We start from the raw sequence: 7,498 nt of genomic DNA on the forward strand, positions 1-7,498 counted from the left end.
CAATATATGATGTTCCATCATATCCTTATTAAACACTGTATATGTACCTTTGATGATTCATATTAGATTTATATTATATTTATTCAACAGTGTTAACAGCTAACTTCCTTCAATATCATATATAATATACGACAGTATTTCTAGCCGTATTTCCAGATTTATCTGGCCGAACGCCCATCTTGAGGCATAGCATTGTGTAATACAATGTTCCCGACGGTTATTTGGACCTGTTCAACCATGAAACCTTCGTGGTCTAGTGGTTATGACGCTCGCCTTGTCAGCGAGAGATTTATGTATATATAATGGTACTTTATTCAAAATTCAAAAATTCATCAAAAACATAAATCATGGCAGCTAAAAAGAATTATCTTTAGCATAAAAAACATCAAAAAGCAAGGATCATAATAGAAAATTTACATTAACTTTACATAAAATTGTTAATAATAATTTAAAAAAAACAAGAGAAATACAGAGTTATAAATAATTACTATAGTAATTATTTGTTATTGATTAATGGTATTGGGGCTGAGGTGGTGTGGACTCTCGCGCACCCCCTACCGCCAAATCCTGTATCCGCCCCGGGAATACACTCACTATTAAGAATACTCAGTATTGTTCTCATGTCATGTACAGTCAAGGCTGTATATAAAGCTGTAGTCCACATTATAACTGCATGAATACGCTCACTAGTTTCCACCTTGTGGTTCCTATGCCGTCAGTCAAGGTTACCAATATGTAGATCAGTCTGAGAATGAAGAAAAATTCAAATCATTAAAGCTTACTTTGAATTCCTTTTTTCATTATACGCGTAAATTATACCCCTTCTAATACCTAGACCATTGGTTAGATTAATTTACAAAGTTAGGATTTTAATTAGTATAACGGAATTGTTTATATGTTTGTGTTATTTTGATGTTAATGACTTATCCGAATATGAGTAGGAATTATATTTCCTTTTGGTTTTTACGGTTGTTTCTTTAAATTACTGATGTAGGGGTATGTTTATATGGACATAATGGAGGGGGTGGGCCTAAAGGGGAGTATAGAGGTCCTAGCTAAAAGAATTTAATTTATTTACCGGAGCCCTGACTATCCTCTAACTTCTAAATATGTCACTATATAAATATAATATAATAACTAATGATTTGTGGTGTTTGAAAAGTTTTCATAAAGCATTGGTATCTCATAAAATAAATAAAAAAGTGCTTACGTTCCGCTTATCCTCCTCTTAACCTTAAAACCAAGTAAATGGGTTCATTTATTCCTTTTTTGATATCATAAAATGCCATTGTGTCTTCATCATTGAGTTGTTTACTTTGAAAAAGCAATCTCTGTTGTGCTACATTAACCTTGATTTTTCTGAATATCATATCTTTAAGTTCTCTCACAGTCGTTTCTGGATATACCTCAAATGCATGATTTCTATTCTGTACATCTTTCACAGATATTTGAAATCTGAAATTTTAAGGATAGGCCTATGGTATAAGAGCGACCAAATTTATTTAGGCATTCTAGTAAAAAAATTTTTTTTTCATTTACAGTAAGTGTAATAAAACAATAAACTAATGTTGTACTTGCTATGTCATTTTGAATACAGGTTCATAAATCTATTTAAATACAATAAGGAATAAAGGCATTACTTTGAAATTAACTTTTAATATAAAAGCATTAGCATTCTCAGTAAGCAAGTAATTGTAAAACGCGACCTTTATATTAAAGACGAATGTTTCAACTAGCACTTTATATCGTCCAATATATCATACCCAGACAATGTCCCTCCTACTTTAAAAAAAAAAAAAATAAATAAAAAAAAAAAAAAAAAAAACATAAGCAAACTTACCTGTCCTTTGGATTAGGGCTTGGTTCATATCCAGAAGTCATGTTTGAATTTGATACAGTTATTTATTTTTTTTTAATTCAGTAGGTTCAGAATCTAGAAAAAGTCGTTGTTCTCCTTCAATTTGTCAATTTACTATTAACATATAATCTCAAACCTCAATTTTATACTTTCCAAGTATTGGAAATCCCTGATATATTTTTACAAACATTGAGTCATAGAGCGGCATTACATCGCGCATTAATATGAATCGAGCGATTTTGATTATTAAACAGATGTGATTGTATAATTGTGTACGTAATGTATAATCCTGATATGAACTAACGAACCCACACTTTTGAGTAAATAGTCATAACCTGTTTGAGTTTAATAGGATCGTATATGGATATCCCTAAATATTATGTATTAATTTTAATATTTATGGCAATATTTGTGGGTTCAATTCAATAGTAGAAATCGTAAAAAACAGATATCTCAATTTTGATTTTAAAAAGCCGTATTTTTCTAAATCAAATAAGCAATTTGTGATAGTTGTAAAGATACAAATCAATTTTATTTTCAAAAATAATAACATTATGATATATCTGTTGTACATAACGTAGAATCATTCATAAATATACATGTTATAAATTCTGTAGTTTAATAAATAATTCTAATCCAAAAAAAATTATAATCCAGTTCAATTATGAAAATTTGATTAAATAAAGTACAAGCGATGTAAAATGATGTGTCTGATATTTTTTTTAAATTAAGTGTCACACTTTCCTATATAATAGCGATGATGTTTTAACATAATGGATGGGACGAGCCTTGCATAATTAAATTAGATTTCTTAAGTATGAAATTACTAAAAAAAAATCTCATGAGAATTCCACAACGGCACCGATCACTCTGCGAGCCTTGTTTACAATTCTCTGTAATTCACCCTATTATTATCAAAACTATAATCAAAAATCAAATATTAATAACACAATGAGAAATGATTAACTGGAAAACTTGGGAATAAAACATATGAATAAGTTGAGAGCTGCTAACTTTAAACCATTTCATTCTATATACAAAATACATTATTTTATTTACCTTGGTACGGAGTTCTTTAATATTGCTTTCCCAGTTCAATTATGTATTTTTATATATGTGTTCAGGTTATCACGTGCCTTGTTAAATGAAAATAGCCACAATCCACACGTTGATGTTTTAGGGTAGTAGACACAGGCCCCTATACATTCGATTACACAGACTGCCTGCATATAGTTGATGAGAAACTGGCTGATATTATCTTTGAATACAATATACAAGAGTTTTTTTAAGCACATTAAAAACTGGTGTGCGCTAAATGTACCAGCCGGAGGTATTCAGTAGTATGCTGTCTAATAGGGATAACCACGCGCGCCTGGCCAGACTCTATTCTTAAACTGTAGCTGGTTGCGGACGAATTACTCCTGCACAGACGTTGGGAAAACGCTGGTATCATTATTTGAAGTGATGTTTTGCGGTGACATAAACTGCCAAAAAAAAAAAAAAAAAAAAAAACTGGGTCTATTATAAAAGGGCCTATATAACATACATGTTTATACATTAGTATATAAAAGAATATATAACGAAAATACAGAGACAGAGAAAATGAGACATGAAAAGCTTTGTCAAATATTATCTTGAATTTTATTAATGATACTAAGCTATCATCGACTTTTCATTGAAATTCTAAAAATATATTACAATAACCTGATAGTGGTCAGCTAAATACAGTTATATTTAAATCAGTTATATTTAAATCAGTTATATTTAAATCGCATGTCACCTTGAATTTGTAAAAATACGGTAGCATAGTTTGTTTTCTTTTTTCGTGTCGGTGATATATACACGATAGAGTAATATAAATTTGAATAACAATAATCAAAATCATTATAAATGTATGTACAAAATGCATAATTCGACATTCATGGCATTGATGATAATGGTCAAGTCTCTTTTGGGATGCTCTTTTAAGTTCAGATTAGTATTTTGTTGATAAAAAGTTATCAGGAAAACTTAAATAACAGTTAAATTCAAGACCAGCATTAGAAATAAGATTTGTTCAGCGAAAACATTAATTCTAATCAAATACTTACTATAAAAATTATTGTAACAATGATGCCAAATGATGAAGATGATGAATAGTATAATAGCGATTAACACCCTTTTCCGTATACATAACAGCACTGTACACTGATGACAATAAAAAAACCAAAAAAAAAAACAACATTTGAATGACCAGTAACCAAATATTTAATAAGTAGCCATATGTCTGATAGTATTAGCTTATTCAGTTGTTTGTATTTTTTTCAAATCTGGTAAGATTAAAAAGATATTATTATAGGCCTACCCTAGCCGAAAATATTTTAGTCAATAGATAGCACAAAGAAACCAATACACAACAATGTATACATTAAATAAGTATGCTTACTTTTCACATGGTTGATCCCTACATTGACAGCTCATTTCGTAAAAAAAGTAAATTGGATAGAATTTGTACTTTTTAGAATCTAAATAATATATATTTTTACAGTAACGCTTCAACTATTTAACAGTTTGTCAAGCAAATGCATAAACACTAATGCCAGCCAAACTTATTCTGGGATAATGAATGATATAATTTTGCAATAAACCAAATGATAACCCGCGGAGTGATCTTAGGATAGAAAAACATTCAGGTTTCATGAATCACCAGCCGCCATTGTTATAACCTTTGCTTATGCAACATCTTAAGTGCCCAGCGGGTAAGGAAGTTGTCTGTGAAGAACACTTTGCCCATGTGGTTGTAGTTTAAAATCGAAATTCAAATGGAGGCAAGAAACCCACACTATGTGTATCATCATCATCATCATCATCACCACCACCATCACCACCACTATCATTATTAATTTTTGATTTGACTTTCCACAGACAGACAAATTATTGGCTACATTTTCGATTCCATATAATTTTATTTGCAATATTTCCGTTAGAATATATAGGAAATGAATACAAACAACAAATCTTCAAATTTTTAGAATCTAAATAATATATATTTTTACAGTAACGCTTCAACTATTTAACAGTTTGTCAAGCAAATGCATAAACACTAATGCCAGCCAAACTTATTCTGGGATAATGAATGATATAATTTTGCAATAAACCAAATAACACATTAAACTTATAAGTGTTGAAATAAATCGCTCAACAAAAACTCAATAGAAAATATCATTATATTTTGATTTATGGAAACGGCTTAAAAATATTTTTATAGATTTCATTGTGGATAAAACTGAATTAAGGATATCACCATTTTTTCAATGGTTAATGTAGAAAGTATACAATTTGCAGTCAACTGCATTGTAGTTTCAGTCGTGCATGTTCATGTCAAGGCATATGATCAATAATCCTCTTAAAATAAAAAGACAATTTGAAATTCATTATGAAAATGATTATTGTAAATTAGTATTAGATATTAAAGTCAAATAATGTTTTATCTTAACAGAGGACCAACACCGTCGAAAATTTATGATTTAATTATAAACTTTTTGGATTAGAAATTTGAATTTGTGTAACAACCGTTTTGTTCTCCATGTATGGTTACCTATAACCAAATATATTCTATGCTTTTCTATATTTAGTAATTTGGATTTTATTTTTTAAATAGACATAAGTAGCAATTTGGCCTATATCTGTAATTCCAGTCTCTGTTAGTTTATTCGACATTAAAAGTGTATGAATTCGCTCACTGATTTCAACTTTATTGTTTCCATGCTAGATAATAAGTCAAGTAGAATGAATATGGTGACTCCAAAGAATGACAAACATGAGGCCATAATTGATTCAATGTTGGTCACACGTTTGTCATTCTTTGGAGTCCCATAGTCATATTCTAGTTGCGAATAATCAGTGGATCGTTTGGTATTATATAAGCGAACGTTGTAGAAGATTTTGTAGATCAATCTGAGAATTAAGAATATTAACAGAAATAATTGAAGCCTATTTTAAATTTAACTAATAAAATAGTTTTATATTGAACAATATATATTAAACAGACACGCACTATAATAATTAAAAAAATGAATGGTAGAAGCAGTGCTCGAAGAAACAATGATGTAAAGATCGTATCAGACATAGCATAGCAACGAAAACGTCCCTTTTCAATTGTTTAGTAAAAGTGCCCCTGACTGGGCTGAATTCACTATCTCACATGGCGAGTATCATACCACTTGACCACAGAGGCTTACTTATATATATATATATATTTACTTCAGATGGTCCCTGAATATCATTTGAGCTTTTGAGTTTAGCTAAAATGGAACCCTTATGATACAATTAACAAAAAACTACCTACATAGCTAATCGTTACAATGTTTAAAATATGATTGTCATGTCTGGATATTTCATTTAAAAACAACTTTATATATTCTGTTTCAGTACGCTGTGTCTTACAACTTACGCTCTGTTACGTCAAATTACCTTGTGATGAAAGGCATGAGCCTATAATTTAATTTACAATATTTACATTTTAAATACCAATATGAAATAATTGGTATAAAATTTAATCTTTTTGTAAGCCATCTCCTAGTCTCAAGTACTCATGTCTATGTCAGTGGTCAAGATATATCAAATCCCTGATATAAATCCTTTAAATTCTTTGAATATTACTATATATATATATATATATATATAGTATATCAAGCATCGGAGAGTAAAGCTGACGTAGGCCAGAGGACTGCCCAAACAGTCAATGATCCCATCTCCAAATCAATGCAAAAACGTCTGGATTTCATAATCTCCCTTCCTTATTCACTATCCCTAATTTATACTGTAAACATTGATCCATTCTCTGCAACAACATCTAATTTCAAGCAAGCCATACTTTTGCATTCTTAATCAAGTAAATAAATAAATACATTTATATAAAATTGAATATTTATCCTGAATATTTTATCTAGGTTAGAATAGTAACTATTCTAACGTAGATAAAATATTCAGGATAAATATTCAAATTTATATAAATGTATTTATTTATTTATTTATTTAAATAAGTTAAGCAATGCCCAACACTACCGACAACTGAAAACTTAATCAGAACCTTTCCGTAGTGTATGCTGACCAATAATCACCCTATTTACTGTGCTTTCTTTTTACAAAATAAATGCACATAGTTATCATCTCTAACTTCTGTTTCTGTTAGATGGTTCATTATGCATCTTCATATCTGCTTGAACATGTTCACTGGTTTCCACTTTATTGTTCCCATGCCATATTATTAGTCAGAGTCATAGACGAAAATTTTAAACCAACCTGTGAAGCACAAAAAAGGCTACTTTTAATTGTATAGTTTTTCACCATACGCGTAAATTATACCCTAATACCTTAGCACAGACCATTAATTAGAGTAATCCCACTATACGGATTTTACGTAATACAATATTCCAATTTTGTTTATATTTTTGTTCCATTTCTTGGAGAGAATTTGGTGAATTATTTCTTGTAACTAATTTTGACTGACTGCGTAATATTTATTTCTTTGCTCCACAAATGAACAATTGGCATTTGTGGATAGGGTAAGTAAATCTAGACTATGTGTTTAGCTCCTTCGAGTATATATACATACAAATAACAGAGGTCAATATGATACACCCTCTTCTTACAAGACAG

At 29.9% G+C, this 7,498-nt stretch overlaps 1 long non-coding RNA gene across 1 annotated transcript; it reads right to left on the reverse strand.

Annotated features, from left to right (window-relative positions):
• Positions 1-213: 213 nt before the first annotated feature.
• On the reverse strand, positions 214-2,368 carry LOC117120481. The gene is made up of 3 exons (XR_004447363.1): positions 1,841-2,368; positions 1,211-1,455; positions 214-745 (listed from the first exon to the last, which is right to left on the reverse strand). It is a non-coding gene; the product is annotated as an uncharacterized LOC117120481 (long non-coding RNA).
• Positions 2,369-7,498: the final 5,130 nt, after the last annotated feature.

Source organism: Anneissia japonica, unplaced genomic scaffold (assembly GCF_011630105.1).
Source record: "Anneissia japonica isolate Jap-2015-1 unplaced genomic scaffold, ASM1163010v1 scaffold285020_len34504_cov116, whole genome shotgun sequence".
NCBI classification, from domain to species: Eukaryota; Metazoa; Echinodermata; class Crinoidea; order Comatulida; family Comatulidae; genus Anneissia; species Anneissia japonica.